Source organism: Rhamphochromis sp. 'chilingali' (genome assembly GCF_963969265.1).
Source record: "Rhamphochromis sp. 'chilingali' genome assembly, chromosome: 6".
Classification (NCBI taxonomy): Eukaryota; Metazoa; Chordata; class Actinopteri; order Cichliformes; family Cichlidae; genus Rhamphochromis; species Rhamphochromis sp. 'chilingali'.
Genome location: NC_137933.1, coordinates 17,337,755 through 17,358,666, shown reverse-complemented (window position 1 = coordinate 17,358,666; position 20,912 = coordinate 17,337,755). Strand labels below are relative to the sequence as shown.

At 39.4% G+C, this 20,912-nt stretch overlaps 1 long non-coding RNA gene across 1 annotated transcript; it reads right to left on the bottom strand.

Annotated features, from left to right (window-relative positions):
* Window positions 1-6,162: 6,162 nt before the first annotated feature.
* Window positions 6,163-16,544, bottom strand: LOC308398660. The gene is made up of 3 exons (XR_013971997.1): window positions 16,421-16,544; window positions 6,304-6,359; window positions 6,163-6,201 (listed from the first exon to the last, which is right to left on the bottom strand). It is a non-coding gene; the product is annotated as an uncharacterized lncRNA (long non-coding RNA).
* Window positions 16,545-20,912: the final 4,368 nt, after the last annotated feature.

Genomic DNA, 20,912 nt, shown 5'->3' with positions numbered 1-20,912 from the left:
CGATGAGCGTCTCCCGTAGCTCCCTGGACGGATTAAGCGCTGCTGGGTCCATCTTGTGGTCGCGTCGTACTGTCACAGTCCGGGGCAGCGGCCGTGTGAAGAGTGGAAAGGAGGACTCAGATGCAGCACTTACTCAGATGTGAAGGTGATTTATTGACAATACTGAACATAAAGTGGAGATGGCAAAACAGAACTAAGGACGAACTAAAGTGGGAGAAACTACACAAAGGGAGTGGCAAACCTGAACATGAAGGGAGAACAGCAGGGAGAGCACGCAGGGGATTCACCGGGTATGAACACAGACGATGCGACGAGGAGCAGAGGAAATCACACACTATAAGTACACAAAGAGACACTGGGAAATCACACACAGGTGGGGGAAACAGCTGGACCTGATTAACCTGACGAGACAGGGGAACACTAACACCAGGGACCAACAGAGGGAGCACAAACCCAGAACCCAGTGTCTAAAATCCCAAACACAAACCATCCCAAAACAGCCATGAATAATAATGAAAGTAATAACAATAAAGAACATAAACATAAAGTCACTGAGTCATGGTCGCAGGACCATGACAGTATTCTTCTTCCTCCAAACACGACGAGTTGAGTTTATACCAAAAAGTTCTACTTTGGTTTCATCTGACCACATGACATTCTCCCAATCCTCTGCTGTATCATCCATGTGCTCTCTGGCAAACTTCAGACGGGCCTGGACATGCACTGGCTTCAGCAGCGGAACACGTCTGGCACTGCGGGATTTGATTCCCTGCCGTTGTAGTGTGTTACTGATGGTGACCTTTGTTACTTTGGTCCCAGCTCTCTGCAGGTCATTCACCAGGTCCCCCCGTGTGGTTCTGGGATCTTTGCTCACCGTTCTCATGATCATTTTGACCCCACGGGATGAGATCTTGCGTGGAGCCCCAGATCGAGGGAGATTATCAGTGGTCTTGTATGTCTTCCATTTTCTGATGATTGCTCCCGAAGTTGATTTTTTCACACCAAGCTGCTTGCCTATTGTAGATTCACTCTTCCCAGTCTGGTGCAGGTCTACAATACTTTTCCTGGTGTCCTTCGAAAGCTCTTTGGTCTTGGCCATGGCGGCGTTTGGAGTCTGACTGTTTGAGGCTGTGGACAGGTGTCTTTTATACAGATGATGAGTTCAAACAGGTGCCATTCATACAGGTAACGAGTGGGGGACAGAAAAGCTTCTTACAGAAGACGTTACAGGTCTGTGAGAGCCAGAGATTTTCCTTGTTTGAGGTGACCAAATACTTATTTTCCACCCTAATTTACGAATAAATTTTTTACAAATCCTACCATGTGGATTCATGGATTTTTTTTTTCACATTCTGTCTCTCACAGTTGAAGTGTACCTCTGGTGCAAATTACTGACCTCTGTCATCATTTTAAGTGGGGGAACTTGCACAATCGGTGGCTGACTAAATACTTTTTTGCCCCACTGTAAACAGCTAATTCACAACAACTCCCCCTTATGTCTACAGCTCATAATATCAGTGTTCAGATTTCATTAGCTATAAAAATGACCTCAGTCAAGAAACCTTTGCCTTAACCATGCTTATTATCTAGTGCTTACATTGCATAACTGTTATTCACAGAAATTGTAGGAATAATTTACTAGCAAAGGACACTTAAAGACATTTCCATTTGACAAAATGCAAGGGTTGTGGAGAACATACCAACCACCAACAACACTTCATAAATACAGTAAAATTTCCTAGACATACCATATATAAATGATTATGAATATCCTTACCCAAGAAGTGTGAATACATAACACAGCCAGATGACAGCAGACATAATACACTGCAACTAATTCAATCTTTCACTACACGTGAATTTTCACAGGCACACTGTTTCACTGCATAAAAAAAGCAAAAAAGGGGGTTTTCTTTAAAACTGCGTTATTACCCTGAAATTTGTGCCACAGTGGTAGTAGCAGCACACATAACCCCACACATCGACCTGTCTTCAACACCTTTAGCACTGTACTGTTAAATTCATCAGCACTGCATCCAAACTATGAAACTCCTTCTTTTAAAAAAAATGCTTTAACAACATTAAAGTTTTCCTCGAAGCAGATGGGTTTAACCTGGCCTATATTCAGGGTGATGACATTTTTCTGTGTCTTGTGAACTTCGCAATGTTTGTATGTGGGATCGCTGTCATTTATTGCGGCAGACGACCTGTCGTCTTTAACATTTATCGGTTTTGCTTTAAACTGTTTGTCAGATGGCATGCTTTTAGTTATTGCTCTGTAGTGACCTTGGTTCTGATGAAAGCAAGCCAGAAAAAAATATGAAATGCATTATCTGTAAGACAAACTACTAATATTGCGCAAGGCCAATAGAAATTGTCTCATACAAGGACATGTGAAGATTGTAAAACCTTAAATTCCCCTAGATATACCTTGAAACATAATCAGATTGTAAAAATACTATTCATAATAGCATTTTTTGAAGCTGTAAATGCATGGATGGTGTTAATAAATGGCAGCACTCTGTAATAGGTGAATACTACACACACAAGACAATCGAATCAGGCGAAATTGGTTGCAACCTGGAGAGGATCCTTGTTGCTTTTTTGCCAACCTGTGATGTCCATCCTTTCAGTCCCATTCTCATTTGAGTGCAACCTCTTTCCACAACACTTTCTCTTTTAAAAAAAATCAGAAAACCTCTCTCCATCACTTAACATATCCTCTACCCCTCTCTCAATCCTCTCTGCAAAAAGGCTTCTCTTGTCCTCATAGCGTCTGGAAAAAAGGAAAGCCTCAGTCAGCCACTCTCTTCCTGTCTCACCCATTGAAACATCGCTCATCTGTCGGCCCAGAAAATAAGCTGTCAGGATGGAGAAAGCCACTTGTCTAAGGATCATATTTATGTAAGAGTTGTGTCTGCTTCCAATTTCACGTAGGTGCAACATCTTTCACCTTCAGACGCCACTCCAGGAAATTCATGTATTTTCTCCATGTGATTGCAAATTGCTCCTGCACTCCACGTCCCTCGCTCTTATTTCTCCTGCTGCTGATGGATCAGGTCTGTGTTACTGGCAGCTGCATTTTCCATATGGATCAATAGCGCTGTATGCATTGCTGATCACAGAAGACTATGAATATTTGATGCTGCAGTATTATTTTGTTTAGAAGACATAAATCTTACGTAATCTACAATCAACATTCACACCACAGGCATTTTATTTGAAAAACTTGAGCTAGAATGAAGAAGAAAAGCATGTAAGTAGTAATGGGAGATTTGGATGGCAGGTTGATGAAAGTAGCATGATTATGCTGCCTGTTTGATTAAGTGGGCTCGGTTTTGAGTCTTACAGCCTATTGGAGAAGGACTGTTGCGTGTGTTGGGGCTTAAGAGGGAGAGGTCAGGCAAGAAACCAGTGAACTCGCAAAGGTTATACAGTGTTAATATATTTGAAAATAAATAAATAAACAAACAAACTGTTGATTGAAATGTGTTCAGTTTTCAATTTTTTATTTTATCAGTTTCTGAGAAAAAAGTGAGCTTAACTCATCAATGTGAAAATGTGTGTATCAGGGGGCTTATGTTGGATGCTCCTCAGTTTCCCAGATTCATGCCTGATTAGTTCCCGTATCATGGATAGTATATCTAATACATGAAGAATGCTACTGAAGGCTTGACAGGTCCCTCCCTAAATATACAGTGTTTAAGCTGGATAAAAGATCATTTATCCTTATGTCGCATTATATTAATTTTTAGTGTTAAGAATGTAGGGTTAGGGTTATTCCACAACTTATATCATATAACAAAAACTGATATAACTCTAAATACATGTAATCATTCTCCCATTCTCTAGTTTATGTGGAACTTACATGAAGACACATTAACCTAGATCAAAACCACATGTGTTTAAAACCTAATACATTTATATAATGTCAGTTAACACTGCATGAGCTTTGTCTGTGAAGGTTCTCAGTCATCCAGGTCATCGTAGTCTAAGGAGCTGGGAAAGAAAAGCGTCTGGACTTCTTTAAGTTGCTTGAAGACGTTTCACCTCTCATCTGAGAAGCTTCTTCAGTTCTAAGAGTCAACTGAAAGAAAATAAAGAAACAAAACTTTCCCCAATAGTGGATTGGTAGAATACTTAAACAACTACGATTTAACAAGTTAATATTCTTATATCTTTGTTCTGTATCAGTCATTAATAAGAGCAAAAGAGCAGCAGAAGCAACACAATTTTCTTAGTGACCCAGTTGCAAAACAATCTTCTCTCTGGGAGAGTAATGAGGAAACATATTACATTGCACTTATAACAGAATGTGCAAACCCTGCATGTGGACCGTGCATGTGGCTAGAGCTATGTATGCACAAGTGAGAAAGCAAACCACTGGGTCATATGTGAGTGACTGTTCTGTAGCCACACTTTGATGTAGTGTTTTGTCAACCCCCTCCTGATGCCACCCCCACCCCATTTTTTATTTTTTTTTTGCTTGTGATAAACGTAAGCTGTCTCTATCAAAGCAGCCCAGCATGACGCTGTTCTGTGTGTCCACTGGGCCCCTAAAAGCTTTAGATGGTGTGAATAGTGCAGTCGGAGTGGGCAGGGCTGGTGTGTTACAGTGTTAGATAAAACGAACGTCACAGTGGTGGTGTGAGCCTCACACGGCAGGAAGTTAAATAACCATGGCAATGAACTGAACAAGCTTTGAAGACAGCGTTCCACATTGCATTGGAAATATGTAAAACAAAATCTTACTTTTCCATGTTTTTTTCTCCACCTTCTATTTAGATTTTTCTAAACTGCTTTTCAACATTGCTCAACATTTGGTTGCAGATCAATGATTTCACATATTTTTATTTAGTATTTTTTTAACACATAATGACAGTCAGCTGTGATCTTGCATTTGGCATTTAAATCATAACCCTTGCATTGATGTTCATAATCCACCTATTATTATCCTAGTCTGTCGCATTTCATGCTAAATAAAGCTGTGCATTGTGTAGTTTTTCAAGTTTTTTCCACTTTGCATAATATTCCCTTTGTTAATGTGACACCAAGGCGGAGTAACAAGTAAATCCTAAGAGCTGAACTATATCTAAAATCTGATTAGGACAGTTTGGGAGGAAAAGTCTGTTTTAATAAGGACGTTTAAGTCACATTAAAGTGCCTTCACATGCTGTTCACTTTATGTGTTATGTTTTGTGGAGAAAGACCATTCACTTTTTTGCTGTGTGAGTGTGTGGCTGCAAATACACATTAAATTGAAGAGTGCATTTTCAGTAACAGTTAGATATCCGTCTGATCTTGGAGTTCATAATGGGAACTGTTTTAATGGTGTAAAAGTCAAACGATAGTCATCTCTTTTTCTGACAAAAGCAAGCTCAGACCTTTGATCATGTAGTATCTCAAAGTAATAATTATTAGGCCTTAACATTAAATAATGGAAGAGACTCGAAGTGGAAAAAGCAGTTTGAGGATTGTTTGAGATTACTGTAAACCATTTCCAATTTTCATTTTGCTCTCTTTCGTAAATCTGCAAAATGTAATAATAATTTTCACTTCCTTTACATTGAGCTATCAGTTCCAAATGGCTACAGTTACCTGGCATAGTTTTATACTGCTGCAGTCACCCGAGGTGTGTTCTTACAGCACAGTTATATCCTTACAGACAAAATCCCTCAATACTGTGAAAGCCTGCTCAGTAAATAGTGGTCTTAAGAACTTGGGGTACTGCCTACTTTGTCTAGACTTAACACCACTGTGACATGTACATGAGCACTGTGGGACAGAGACAAGCTGAAGCGGGAAGACAGACAGAGGCCAGGAGACAGAGATTAGAAGCAGGACAGCGAAGACAGATGCAGTTGGGGGGGGGGGGGTTAATCCTGTCGGTGAGTGAGTGATCATGTCCGTCCACCCAGCTGTGGCGCCATCAGGGGCCACAGGGCTTGCTGGAAGTCTGATGAGGCATCACTGCCGTCTGCTGTTGGAGAAATCTCTCACCCAACAGTTCCTGTCAGCAAGTGGAACAGTCAACCAGGTAGGAGGGGAGGCAGAGAAAAGAGAGAGACAAGCAGCTGGAGTTGGTTAGAAGGAACACGTCGGTTTTAGCCATAATTGTTGGGATTATTAAAAGAAAAGATCCTTACTGTTCACTTGTTGTCCACCATGTTCTTTTTTTTGTTGGTCTTTTTTTCTTGCCACCTGAATGTGAATAGGGGTTTAAAGAATTAATTGCTTTTTATAATGAGATAATTAAGGCTGGTGTGATTAATTGCAGTGTGAGGTTATCTTCAAGGTCCCTACCTAGGCATTAACGAGAGTCTGTCCCAGCAGGATATCACAAGCGTGTCACCTTTCACCTGCCCAGTAGATGGAGAAGAGAACACCCAACCCAGAGTAGTTATTTTAAAACGAATGATTTTAAAACTGTAAAAAATACTCAGTGTTTTGACATAATTTGATTCAAATTCAAAACAGATGCTGACCATATTTCATTATCACTGTCCCTGCCATTCCACATAACTCTACTTGCTCTTGAGGTGACTCTTGACATCACCTTCACACAACCTAACAGCATTATGAACAACAGCTCTCACAGGTATGTGCTGTATAGGCTGGATATCATGTGACACTCACGTAACACATCACTTTTCATCGGTAAGCAAAAGCAGATGATGACAGTGCAACTAAGGTTCTATAACAGGAGCAAAACAGAACCGTATGCTAACACTGTGTGTGAGAACAATAATAAAAAAGTGAAAAAAAAAAGTGCAGCATTAAGATGAAACAGTATTTATAATTCAGACCATTAATGCTTTGGGTGCCCAGAGGATAAATTGCAGCTCATGAATCTTTTTTTCTCCTGGCAAAATAATATTCTTGGTTTGACTTTACTAAATTCCAAGTTGTTTGTCTTAACTCTCCACCAAATTCCCCTTAGGAGAAATGAGGAATAAAACCAAAGATCAAGCTTAGACAAATGACCTAAGTACAGGGAGTGCAGAATTATTAGGCAAATGAGTATTTTGTCCACATCATCCTCTTCATGCATGTTGTCGTACTCCAAGCTGTATAGGCTCGAAAGCCTACTACCAATTAAGCATATTAGGTGATGTGCATCTCTGTCATGAGAAGGGGTGTGGTCTAATGACATCAACACCCTATATCAGGTGTGCATAATTATTAGGCAACGTCCTTTCCTTTGGCAAAATGGGTCAAAAGAAGGACTTGACAGGCTCAGAAAAGTCAAAAATAGTGAGATACCTTGCAGAGGGATGCAGCAGTCTCAAAATTGCAAAGCTTCTGAAGCGTGATCATCGAACAATCAAGCATTTCATTCAAAATAGTCAACAGGGTCGCAAGAAGCATGTGGAAAAACCAAGGCACCAAATAACTGCCCATGAACTGAGAAAAGTCAAGCGTGCAGCTGCCAAGATGCCACTTGCCACCAGTTTGGCCATATTTCAGAGCTGCAACATCACTGGAGTGCCCAAAAGCACAAGGTGTGCAATACTCAGAGACATGGCCAAGGTAAGAAAGGCTGAAAGACGACCACCACTGAACAAGACACACAAGCTGAAACGTCAAGACTGGGCCAAGAAATATCTCAAGACTGGTTTTTCTAAGGTTTTATGGACTGATGAAATGAGAGTGAGTCTTGATGGGCCAGATGGATGGGCCTGTGGCTGGATTGGTAAAGGGCAGAGAGCTCCAGTCCGACTCAGACGCCAGCAAGGTGGAGGTGGAATACTGGTTTGGGCTGGTATCATCAAAGATGAGCTTGTGGGGCCTTTTCGGGTTGAGGATGGAGTCAAGCTCAACTCCCAGTCCTACTGCCAGTTTCTGGAAGACACCTTCTTCAAGCAGTGGTACAGGAAGAAGTCTGCATCCTTCAAGAAAAACATGATTTTCATGCAGGACAATGCTCCATCACACGCGTCCAAGTACTCCACAGCGTGGCTGGCAAGAAAGGGTATAAAAGAAGAAAAACTAATGACATGGCCTCCTTGTTCACCTGATCTGGACCCCATTGAGAACCTGTGGTCCATCATCAAATGTGAGATTTACAAGGAGGGAAAACAGTACACCTCTCTGAACAGTGTCTGGGAGGCTGTGGTTGCTGCTGCACGCAATGTTGATGGTGAACAGATCAAAACACTGACAGAATCCATGGATGGCAGGCTTTTGAGTGTCCTTGCAAAGAAAGGTGGCTATATTGGTCGCTGATTTGTTTTTGTTTTGTTTTTGAATGTCAGAAATGTATATTTGTGAATGTGGAGATGTTATATTGGTTTCACTGGTAAAAATAAATAATTGAAATGGGTATATATTTGTTTTTTGTTAAGTTGCCTAATAATTATGCACAGTAATAGTCACCTGCACACACAGATATCCCCCTAAAATAGCTAAAACTAAAAACAAACTAAAAACTACTTCCAAAAACATGCAGCTTTGATATTAATGAGTTTTTCGGGTTCATTGAGAACATGGTTGTTGTTCAATAATAAAATTATTCCTCAAAAATACAACTTGCCTAATAATTCTGCACTCCCTGTATAAGTAGAAGAGGACAAAAAAGATATTTAAAAAAGGGGAGTGAGAGAAAGAGAAAAACAAAACTGTAAAGAAGAATCTGCTCTGGGGATGATGGACAGCTGTTTTTTCTGTTCATTACCAGTGCTGTTGGGCACTGATGGGATTTATGTTCACATTGAACACTTGTCTGTTTCGAATGAAGAGTTAGACCACTTAACTGAGGTTCAGAGATAACCGACTGATAACATTCGGCTTTTTTAGAGTGACTTTGTATACAGTACTGTGCTAAAGTCTTGAGCCACCCATCATTTCTTTATATTTGTGTCAAAAATTTTGGACTTTCTTGTAGTTTTTTTGTACAACAAACTGTAAGCGTTCCTGAGCAATAATTCTCCAGGTACTATTGTACCATTTCACAGGAAATGTATTTTCAAGCCACATAATACTGACCTATTATTCATTAAACCATGACATTGTGTTGTTCTGTGTTGTGTCTACACACAACTTTGCAAAACACCAAATTCTCTTTGTAACTAGCAGTCTGTTGCAAAAACATATAACTTGTTCCCATTTCTTTTGCTGAATCTAGAAAAAAATTCGAAAAAATACCAAAGATAACAGTCTGACAGGCATAAAATTGTATTTTTGCACCAACAACGTAAAAAGCCAAAGAGCTATTCGTTGAAAACTTGGCATATCCCAGTGCGAGACATGCACAGATTGAAAATAGATTGAAAATGGATAGATAGAAAATAGATAAATTGAAAATGTTGGCAAAAGAAGAAGTAGCAGATCTAAGAAACATCTACAGCAGATGAATCGTATCTGAAAGCCATGTTCTTAAGTGAAAAATGGAGGGGAAAAAAATCCAGCAAAGACCTTACACAGGACGTGAGAGATGCATATTGTCCTTCAGTTGATCCATCTGCTGTTTACCAAAGCCTCATCAGAAAACGTCTCTGTGGAAGAGTGGCTGTCAAGAAACCACTCGCAAGGAAGGAAAATATGGAGAAAAGGCTGAGGTAGGCCATATTACCTAAGAACTGGACTGAAAAATCAGTGTACAACAGAGCGTGTCTGGTGGAGAGTCTACCATCAAAGTTTGATTTGCCATGCAAAACCATCTGATTGGCAAGCTTCATTTTGTCAGCATTTCAATGATCCCAAACACACTTCAATGCAGTAAAAGCATACCTGTTCACAAAAACACACAATGAAACATTGGTCTCCCCAGAGCTGGGACCTCAACATTACTGAAGCAGTGTGGGATCATCTAGACAGATAACTGAATAAAAGGTAGCCAACATTCAAAGAAGCGTTGAATGTCCTTCAAGAAGCCTGGAGAACTACGACTACTGAAAGAAATGATATGAAATCTTGCCTGACAGTGTTCAGGGTGTGTTGGAGAATGAAAGGTGGTCATACCAAATATTGACTTTTAAAAGATCAGCCATGGTTGTATGAAGAAACACTATAAACCTACTATAAATGATTATAGGAGGTCAAACTAAATTCTAAATTTTTGCATTCATAATAAATAGAATAGAATATGATTTTAACAACTGTCATTATTTTTCACTAACATTTGTTGTTTTGACCATTTATTGTTGCTATAGCGTGAACTGTGACTTCTGTTTTTTGTTTAATCAGTAAGCAGAGGTCAAACTGCAGTATCTCCACTTTTCCCCAAATTCTCTCTGTAATTTTTTCCCTCCCTGTAGTCATTTATCTGCTCTCCCGAAGCTTTGAGAAAGCTCCATTTCTGTCTGTACCAGAACATCTTTCTGCTAGGCTTCCCTAACATATCCTGAAAATGTACACATAAATGCCATCAGTGCCCACACGCAGCCAGATTGCCCCTGTCAAGCAAACACACCCAACCCAGACAGTCTCGCTTACTAGACGCCAAGCAGACTTGAAAACTGAAGCAATTCAGAGATATTGTAACCCATAAGAGACTCTGGTTCATAAAATGTTAAAAGGAGATGTGTTATAGTCTTGGTGAAGACAGGATTTCAGTTAACTTTGTGGTTCACTGAGAACTGTTGTATTTTTTAGTATGTATACACTATTAAACACACACACACACAAAGAGTAACAGCATCAAAGCTACAAAGAGTTTTCCAGACCAGAAAGTGATTTTACCAGGGCAAGAGTAATGGATATTAATGCCATTAGACAGCATGGTTTTCACTTCAAACAGATACTTTATTATACGATGGTGGAGGGGTTTTGCTACCTAATAAACCCATGCACATTTCAATACAGACTCACTGTTGTTACATTTTTTACATTTATATGAAAGCTTCTTGCGCCCTCTCTCCACAGGTCATTGGTCGCATCTTTGTGTAGTTGCATGCTTACAAATTAAATTGCTATAATATATTTCCACGCCTATTCAAAGTACTAAATAAAGGCATAAACAGATCATTAGTTTTCTTCTGTATCACATTCTCTCAAACTGTTCTCCAGCCATGTCTCCCTTTCCAGGTCAGTGAAAGAGGGCCACCCCACAGAACTGCCTCTCTCGCTCATTAATTAGGTGTGATAGCACCTTTCTCCACAGGATCAATCAGTGTGTCTAATACAGTCATTGACCTAGGACCTTCTCCAACTGCGCCTCCCTTTGTGCTCCCACCAACCCTCTTGAACAAGGAGGATGTCAGCCTGTCAGAAACACTGTGCCTACCTTTCCACCGGGAGATGAGCTCATATTGGCATGAACGAATATGCAGCAATAAAGAGGGCGGATTGCAGATTGCATCTTGTCTCCAGTGATACAAATAGACATCTACCTCATTAGTCAAGCTCTTGACTATGTATCTGTTCTTTTCTAGTGGCTTCCTCTTCTTCTCATTTTTTTTCCTACTGTTCAAAAGCCACTTTCATCTTCCTATTCTGTCTGCTAGCTCTCATGTGTTTATCTTGAATAATCTAAGTTAACTCAACTCAACCACGCTGCTGATGAAGATATTAACTCTTCTTCTTTCCTAAAAGTATAAGACTATTTCATCTCTTAACCTCATCTCCATTCTGGTCAAAGGAAAAAACTTTTTACACATCACTTTACTGCGCACTTTCTTTTACATCAGTCCCTAATTGTCCATCCACACACCCACACATCCATTTCTGACATCACACTGATTCTTTAAAATGTACTAGTGTTAGTGCAGCTTTTCAACAGCAATTATAGCTACAGTCTAAGGGAGGCCTCACTGGATTGTACATAAAATCTATCAGAGATAGATAGATTAAATCAGTGCTTGTAACTCACAACTAAATACATGCTAATGCTGCTGAGTAATATTCATAATATCAATATATTATATTGTACCTCCTTATAAGCAGTGGTTTAATGCACTGTGGTGATCCAACAGTTATATTCTATCTTCCCCACAGGACTGTATGTGTTTTTACAGTAATTAACTGTTGCTTTGGATTATAGTAGGCACACTGCAAAATAAAAGTTAACATCTGGAAGACGTAGGTGTTGGCATTTACTGTAATCTAACAAGGAAATTTGTCACAGTGTATGTTATATAACATTTCCTTTCTGTCATTGACCCCTTTTTTCTTTCTTTCCTCTCTGCTTCTTTGTATAACTAATCTCTTTCCCCCCCTCTTTGTATCCCTCAAATTCTCTCTTCATGCAGAGCTGACATAGCCAAGTGGACATGTTGAGTTATTGTGCTGGAGGCGGTAGTACTCTGCTGTGCTTCACAGATGATCATTTCCCAATTCCACAGCCGAGGAGCGCAGGCCTGCAGTAATTGCTGCAATGCATCCAGCAGCCAGTTCTTATCTGATGCTTTGACAAGAATAGGCCCCATTTTATTGGTCTCACACCCTATGTAATTCAGTAGAGCTTGCATCATTTCCTGCAGAAGAGATGACCATGATGGTGTGACCCGGGGGTGCTTGATGCTGATTGGATGCACGGCGTGGCCCTGAGCAAATAAATCACTTCTCCTCTGTTCAGAGTAGAAACATAAGCCCTATGGGTGACCAACCATTCTCATCACTGCAACACACACGCACACATGCACACTTTGCTTCGCACAAACAATTACAGCCTTGATTCCCTAAGCACTAATCAGAGCCAACACAAGACACATGCAGCATACTGGTGAGATCATAATTAAAACCTCTCTTTTGGCATATTATGTGGCATATCCCAGAAGGAAGACTCTGTGACTGTAAATATATATCACACTAAACGACCAACAACACCAATTAGGCCTTTGGTGCTAATACTCACACTGGGATACACTGGTTTTGATACTCAGGATCCATGCACACAATTTGCCCTCAACTTATACCAACATTTATTGTAAAAAAAACAAAAACAAAAAACAAAACAAAAAAAATCTGAAATTAAAGCATATAAAAGAAACTGCCATCTTTTTCTATTTGGGGTATTTGATCAGTTGAAATGATTATTCAGTCAGTGCTTTTTAAGCCAATGGAAACAGAGTAAAGCTTTAATTCTGGCAGACCACAGAGTCAAGCTCAGCCAGCTATCAGAGCAGAAGAGTTGCAATCACTGCCAGCTCAGAAAGGCTGATAGGTCAGCTGATACTCATCTGTGCATCCTATTGGCAAATCTGCTGTGAATGCCATTTAGCTGCTCCAGCTTTGCTGCTTCCTCTGCAAGCCACTTTGCAAGCCCACCTCCATCCTCCATTTCATATTTTTCATTGTATTTTTTTTAATAACCAATATCATGCATGTCTATGCTGTGAGTTGTTCTCGCTTGCTTGCTTTTCCATATGTACTCATGAAAAGGAGGGGAGGTCCCAGAACATGGTCATACTGTCCAGTATAAGATAATATAGGTAGAATAACAATCCTGATATAATTGTTCCTGACTTACAACACATTAACATGCATGGTTTCAGTTGCTCTCCTACATGATCTTAACTCAGGTTTATATATCTTAAAAACTGTTTGTAAATAATGCCCCATATGTACAGTGAAGGTGAAGTATAGATAGAGAAATCCACAAACAATGACAGTGGTTTCTTCTTGCTGCCAATGTATATATCCTGGATCTGTTTTTCATATTACCATTATCGGTACACTTGCTTTTCTTAAACTTGCAACTCACTGTTTTGTCATGCACGAGTGCTACTTTTATTGGCTGCACTTAATGCTAGTGTATGAAAAACAACAATGATCCAATAGTGCAGCTAAAGGGTAATGAGGTTAGGAAGGTTAAATTGACTGGCCATTTCCTTTGCTCCCAAATCAGCATCCAACAAATTTATCTTCTCCACATGTTGACGTCAAAGAACTTTCAACAGTAACTCCCAATGCACTGACAATGCAGAAATTAAAATACAGCGATACAAATCTAAAATGTAAAACTATAAATGTACTGTATGTGTGTGAGTCTCTAGTTAAAATTCTCATGTTATATATGCAATAGATTCCCATTTGGGAGAGAAAGAAATTAGTATTTTGATCCTTAAAGGTAGCGAAACGAATGTCAGCAGTGACACATCTCTAATAATGTCTATTTATTATTGTATCACAGGAACCACACCTCAGCCGTGACATGCATAAAAAACCAAGAACTTAATACTTCCTTAATACTTTAGTTAAAACAAATACTTTTGCAAGATTTTAAAAGTTTTGAAAATAAGACTTTGAAATGATCTTACAGATTAAATAGCAAATGAAACTTTTTTTTCAACTCGAAATGCTTGAAATTTCAGTGTTCTGCAAAATTATATTTTGGGCATATGAACTTTATAAATGTTTGTTTTCACAAAAGTCACCTCTGCAAATTTAGCTGAATGCACAAATATGTTTAGTCACTTCAGTTTAAGTGTTGCCAATTTTAAAGGTTGAGACAGCACATTTAAAGATGTTTTTAGTTTTAAAAAATCCACGTAAACATAAAATGCATCCTAGACAGTAATCAATGAGATTTAGCTATAGTCTCTACATTTTTTCCACAAAACTTAAAGCCACAATAATTTATTCATAAACTGCTCAATGCATTAACCATCCTCTGAGAGTCATTTACACTATAAAAAGCCACTTTTGTTTCCTATTTTGGTGAAGTGTCTAGCTTTACCATTTCAACTACAGCACCAATCAGGAAAAGTGCCTGGCTGTGATAGCTAGTGGTTTGTGGATATTTTTCTAAATAAAATACAGTGCTCATATTTTTGTTAACGTGCCACACAGTGCAACAGTGAAATGGAATTATGTGCAAATTGTAATGGTTTTTGGACAATTATGGAGTTCTGCAGAACAGACAAATAAGCTAAATTTGGTTTTGGATACACAGACAATACTTGACAGTGGAATACACTCGTTATTGTTTTAGTCTTTTCATGGGATTTGCTGACAATAATCAAAAATACAGATAATCGCCAACTTTATCCTTTGATCCGAATTAGAAACCCTAAACATAAACTGAGTAATCACTATTTGGCAGAAAATTTATGATTAGATAAGAGCGAAATTACAAACAGAGGACAGATGATTTTCATGCTTTCTTTTATTTTAGATTTATTTTCCCATATTTGCCCTAAAAGTTTTTGAGTTATTGTTTTTTTTTTCATTTCCTGTTCACACTGTCCTTGTTGAAAGTGTAAATGACAGAGCTAATCAGAGAAATCAGACATTAATTGTAACTGTTTCTTTTAATGAGGCAAACACAAACAGTATTTCTAAATCCTATTTCATTATTATTGCTTCAGCAGAACAGCATGCCCTAATGCAGCCACACAGTGGTTTCTCAACAATTTTTAACTACTTTCAGTGTACACTCACCAGCACTTTACTAGGTGCACCTGGTTGCTACTTGGTTGAACAGTTTTTGGGGGTTTTTGCCTTTAGAACTGCATTAATTCTTCATGGCATAGATTCAACAAGGTACTGGAAATTCCACAGGGATTTTGGTCCATGTTGACATGATAGTGACAGTGCCGATATATGATGTATCTTCCCTATTCCACCAAATCCCAAAGTACTCTATGGCGGTGGTTCCCAAACTTTTTTTGCTAGGCCCCCCTTTGTTTTACAAGAAAAATGTTTGCGCCCCCCGTGCGCAAAACACATCCTCCAACCACACACACCCATATTTTGTTTTCAAACTCCATTGCGGTTTATTTCACACCTCAAACATTTAGTGAACAATTAAGCAAATACAAGTAATCTGCAATAAATTGCAGGTGGTAATAAAATAAACTACTAACTCTTTTACGCTACGTCCGCACCTACACGGGTATTTCTGAAAACGCAGCTGATTCGTCCACACATACACGGCGTTTCGAATCGCGAAAAACTGAGATTTTTGCGTTTTCGTGTGGACAAGGAATACAGAGCTCGTCACGCAACGTCAAAGGTATGTGCCTTTTTTCACGTCACGCTGTGCGCACGTTATTGTTTACATGAGATGAATTGCAGAATGGCAGATAGAGACAAAATACTGTTACTGTTAATCTTACTATGTTCAGTTTTTAAACGCTTACATATGCACGCGGTTACTGTCCCTCCATTTACAAAGGCAGAGGCGTCATGGTGTGATTATTTTACATGTAGTTGTTTTTTTCCTGTGTAATAATATTCAACATTGCCATCAATACATTTTTCAAAAAATGCTTTTCTGTGCAAAATGGGTTTAAAAACATAAACAGCTGTGGGACAATGTTTGTCCGTGATTTAGACAGGGGGAACAAATCCTGGCAGGATCAGCCTGATATTATTTGTATCCCACTCTAACTTTACTGTATAAAGAGCTAACGTCTCCAAAATGTCAGGAGTACTTATTTATTACAACAAGTGTTGGTGAACTAAAAATCAAGAATGTGGGATAATGTTTGTCCGTGATTTGGACGCAGGGAAAACCAATTCTGCTGAGGAGACCTACCTCAGCACTTGTGCAGGTGAAACCAAAGGGAAGATATGCTTCACCAGATTTTCTAGTCTTTGGCTTAGAATGAAGTTCGTTTGGAAACATATTCAGCTATGCTTCATCTCCTGCTTTGCGTTTGTGTGGCCGCCCCGTGCTAGCAGTGTCCAAGATAACCATGCCAACCATAACCATAGGGGGGGGGCAATGGCGCTGAGCCATTGCCATTGCCCCCCTGCAATGGCTCAGCGCCGCCCCTAGGGGGCAGGCGCCACACTTTGGGAAGCTCTGCTCTATGGGATCAAGATCTGGTCGCCTAGAACAGTGTGCCATGGCTATGGTTATGGTTGGCATGGTTATCTTGCTTGAAGCAGCCACCTGAAGAATGATAAACTGTGCCATAAAGGGGTGGACGAGGTCAGCAACACTATCCAAGTAGGCTTTAGCATTTAAACAATGCCCATGTGGTACTAAGAGGCCCAAAGTGCTATCATATTAATGTATGCCCCATACTATTACACCACCAACACCAGCCTGAACTGTTAATACATAGCAGGATGGATCCATGCTTCCATGCTGTTTACACCAAATTCTGACCCTACCATTCGAAATGTCTCAGCAGAAATCAAGAGTTGGGCACAGGCCATGTTTGTCCAATCTTTTATTGTTGAATTTTTGTGAGCCCTTGTCAGGAGTGGCACCCAGTGTGGTCTTCTGCTGTAGCCCATCTGCTTCAAGGTGTTGATATGTTGTGTATTTAGAGATGCTTTTCTGCACACCTTGATCAGAAGAGTTAGTGTCACCTTCCTATCAGCTTGAAACAGTCTGGTAATACTTTGTCGACTTTGGGCAACAATAAGGTATGTTCCCTCAGACAACTGCTCCTTACTGGACATTTTGTCTTTTTTTTTTTAAGACCATTCCCTATAAACCCCAAATCCCTGATACCAGTAGATCAGCTGTTCCTGAAATACTCAGACTAACCTGTCAGGTATCGACAACCATGAAACATTCAAAGTAAATCAAATCACCTTTCTTTCTCATTCAATGTTTGTTTTAAAGTTCACCAGGTTGACTTGGCCATGTTTGCATATCTAAATGCAGTGAACATTGCACTGAACAATTGCACCTAATAAAGTGTACAATGTTGCCATGTGTGTTTTGGGTTTTTTTGATAGTTTTAACAGTATTTATTTATTTATCTATTTTAGTTTTGTCAGTCCTCTTTCGTTCCTATTGACACAGATGGTGAATGGCCTCATTTGTGTTTATACGAATTAATAATCAGAAAGAAAAAAGTTAGATAAACATTGGAAGAGGACACAATCTGCTGCTTCTGTATTTGTATCTGCCAGTTTGCAGTCTTTGATGAAGAGGGCTCCTGTAGCCTACATGTCAACATGATTAGAGAGGACAGCTTTCTGCATGTACTATCAGTTCATATCAATGTATATAACTTTTTTGTGTGTGTGTGCACATGTGTGCGTGTGCGCGTGTGTGCGCGCGTATACACACACACACACACACACACACACACACACACACACACACACACACACACACAGAGCGAACTAGAGAGAGCGAGAGATGAAAAACAAAGCGCAACAGAAAGATAACATAGTTGAACAGATGCCCAAAATGCCTAAAGGATTAGATTGCTCCTTTTTGATCAGTCGCTCACAACATGCACTAGTGTTAAAACACCATGCTGTTGGATTAGTTTAGGTTTTATCTGTGAGTTTTTCTTGTTACTGGAATTATTTCTATTTTTTTTTTTTTATCTGATTGAAAAAGATTATCCCGGTATCTGAAAGGCTTATTATGGTTTGAAAATGGCTAAAACAAAAAAAAAAAGCTGATTCCTAATAAATCACATAACAAGATATAAACATGCAATTACTATTTGTACTCATGATAACTTAAAAAACAAAATAGAAAGTGAGATTAAATAGGGAATTATTTTGTACTTTGTATTACTGAACTTGAACACCATGAGCATCCCCTGCTACCACTACTACAACTACTAACACCACCATAACTTCCACTCCCAACCCCCAAACAATGTTTGCACCTGCCCAGCAACATCCTTCTTTCCAACCATGTAGTGAATTATTCTCCCAGTATGCCTTCCAGCTCTTCCTGGCCGCATGGGACATATAATTCCCCCCCAGCTCTGCCCTAGGGTTTCCTACCATTTGGATGTGCCCAAAATACCCCCCCCCCCAGGGAGGAATTCTACCAGATAGCTGAACCACCATAAATGGCTCCTTTTAATGTGAAGAAGCAACTTTAAACTATTTAATTTTTCTTTAAGGTTTTGTCGTTCTCATCTTCTCTCTTTATGCTTTCATATTATGAGTGGTTACCACTGACAGATTGTGATGATAATCTTCCCATTTAAGATATTCTATAATTTGATCACTGTGGAGTCAAAATCAGAACATCAAACAAGTAGTTCAAAACAAAGCAATTTACTTTGATTCATGTCTGGTTACAGTGAAGGATGTTGTAATGAGGACTCCGTAGAATTTCATAGAGATTGTGACTGCTCAGGAGACTGCTCTTGGAAGTTTCAGAGGTTCCTTAAGCTGAGGTCACAAAGGAAGTTAGAAAGCTGGAAGGAAAGCTTTGCTGTATAATAGATGTGTCCTGAAATGTGGGAAAAGGATGTGTATGCTGTTAGCTAACAATGCATGTCTTTTCATCACACACCCTTCCCAATTTAAAGTTAATGTAATGTTAGGTGTTGACAGAAAACACAAGTGTATGATAATGCCATTTACAGAAGAAGATGAAACAATATAGTTTGAGGATCATCACTGTGGAATATTTCTTTGACCTGTTTCACATTTAATAATTTAAAGAATTAAGAAAAGATGAGTCATCATGGAGGAAGTTCTCATTCTACTGATGGACAAGATGAGGAGTTGCTGCTCAGTTTTTGGAGAGCTGCTGGTTTTATCAAAGTGAGAAATTTTTAAAAATGGAAAAGGTTGAGAAACACAGACTGGGATGAGAAACATCTAGCAAGATCCATGAAAAAAAGAGACAACCAAGTGCAAAGTCTTAACACTGCTTTCAGTCTTTGGTAGGGAGAAAGAAATCACTCTGGCATCACTGAGCTAATGTCCTGCAGTGTCTTCCATCAGTAGCACCCGAGATCTGCCTCTCCCGTCTATTCTATGACCTGGATGACTGAGAACCTTCACAGACATGTCTATTCTATAAACTTTTCATGAAGAGGGAGGGAAATAATGTGGCTAACGGAAAATGGAGAAAGGGGAACTGCCCAAAAAGAAAAAAGGAAAAGAAAAAAGAAAGGCAGCAGAAAGGAGGGAGAGACAAGACAGACTCTGAAAAATAAGATAAAGGAAAAATGAGGGAGGTTGAATTAAAGGAAGCATTAAAGGGGGAAAAGGCATAAAAATTGGGGAGGGGAGAGAGAATCTGTGAATAACCAAATAAGTAAAGACAACAAAGAGGGAAAAGAAACAAAAAAATAACGAAAAAATTGCATAATTAAAACAGGGTGCCAGTATGTTGCTGTTTTCGGCGTGTGCTGGATAGAAGGACAATAGTGTGCAGAGAGCTACTATCCGTTTTGTTTTGTTCCATATTTTGCCAGAAAAATTGGAAACAGGTGTAGCGATATACTGAAACTGCCACTTTTTGTGTTGTGGTGAACAGGAGAAAAGGGCCAAAATTTGGATTCTCAGGACAAACATGAATTAACAAAAACGAACCTGTATTCAGGCAGACAGATGAAATTTTTTAAAAAACAAAACCAAAATACTGTGACGAAACAAGGAAACCTGGGGCAGGAACACAGGCAAGGAATGCAGACAGAAAGGCAGGCTAAGAACATGGGCATGCAACACCAACTGACAAAGGACACTAAGTCTTAAATACAAGAGGAAATGAGGGAAAGAGAGGCGTACGGCTCAACTAATTCAGACAGCACGACATGGAGAAGTTAAAGTAAAAGCAAGACACATTGCCACATTCCAGATACCTCAGAATGAATTTAGTGCATTCCAAAAAGAGCCAAGAAAACTAGGATTTGCTTTGGTTCTTATCAAGGTAGAGACATTCTGGTATTACTAGCAATACAGCACAATACCTGCTTTTGTTTGTTTTTTGTTGTGCTTAAAACACAGCTGCAGTACATTTCATGGATAAAGCCTGGTCAGTGCTTTTGTCTGTGCTATTGCTTATTTAGTGACTCACAAATACACGATAGTGGCAGTGCAGATTAAAAGTTTTACATTTTCATAAGTGTTTATGTTCAGTGCTGCTATCTTGGATTGTTAATGCTGGGTTGGTGGGGTTGCTCCAGTTTTCTGAGCGTGAAATCTGAGTTGAGGGGACATTGCTGATTCAAATCTGGGAACTCAGAAAATCTGACTTCCGACTTATTCGGGAACACACGACAAGACAAAAATGACTGTCAAAATAAAACAGGAAGTAATCTAATCAGAGAACATCCAACACAGAGTTACAAAGGAACATG